Here is a 394-nt window from a genome sequence, read left to right on the forward strand (position 1 = left end):
CGGATTTCAAAGCGTTTTATATGAAAACCGCTTTCCTTACACCAATCATAAGTTTTTTTATTATTTGCATTTTTCCAAAAAAAACAAAAACAAAAACGCACATGCGGTTTTAGCCTTTGATTTAAGCCTTGGACCGCTTTCCCAGAGAGACACACCATTTAACCAGCGGTTTTTCTGAAAAACGCCAATGTATAAATTTTTATAGTTTTATTATAATAATAAATAAAAAAAATTTTATCCACATTACACGGAAGCATCGGTAGACCGTCCGTCAATTCCCGACTCTGAATCGGAAACGAAATCAGAAGCGACCGGAATCGCATGGAAGCATGGCAGAATCGCGATTCTGAGAAAAGACAATCTGGAAGCTTAAAGGAATCGCAAGATTTCGATC

At 36.8% G+C, this 394-nt stretch overlaps 1 long non-coding RNA gene across 1 annotated transcript; it reads right to left on the minus strand.

Moving 5' to 3' along the window:
• Positions 1-14: 14 nt before the first annotated feature.
• LOC104775204 lies at positions 15-385 on the minus strand. The gene is made up of 2 exons (XR_765758.1): positions 248-385; positions 15-174 (listed from the first exon to the last, which is right to left on the minus strand). It is a non-coding gene; the product is annotated as an uncharacterized LOC104775204 (long non-coding RNA).
• Positions 386-394: the final 9 nt, after the last annotated feature.

This window comes from Camelina sativa, unplaced genomic scaffold (assembly GCF_000633955.1).
Source record: "Camelina sativa cultivar DH55 unplaced genomic scaffold, Cs unpScaffold10086, whole genome shotgun sequence".
Taxonomy (NCBI): Eukaryota; Viridiplantae; Streptophyta; class Magnoliopsida; order Brassicales; family Brassicaceae; genus Camelina; species Camelina sativa.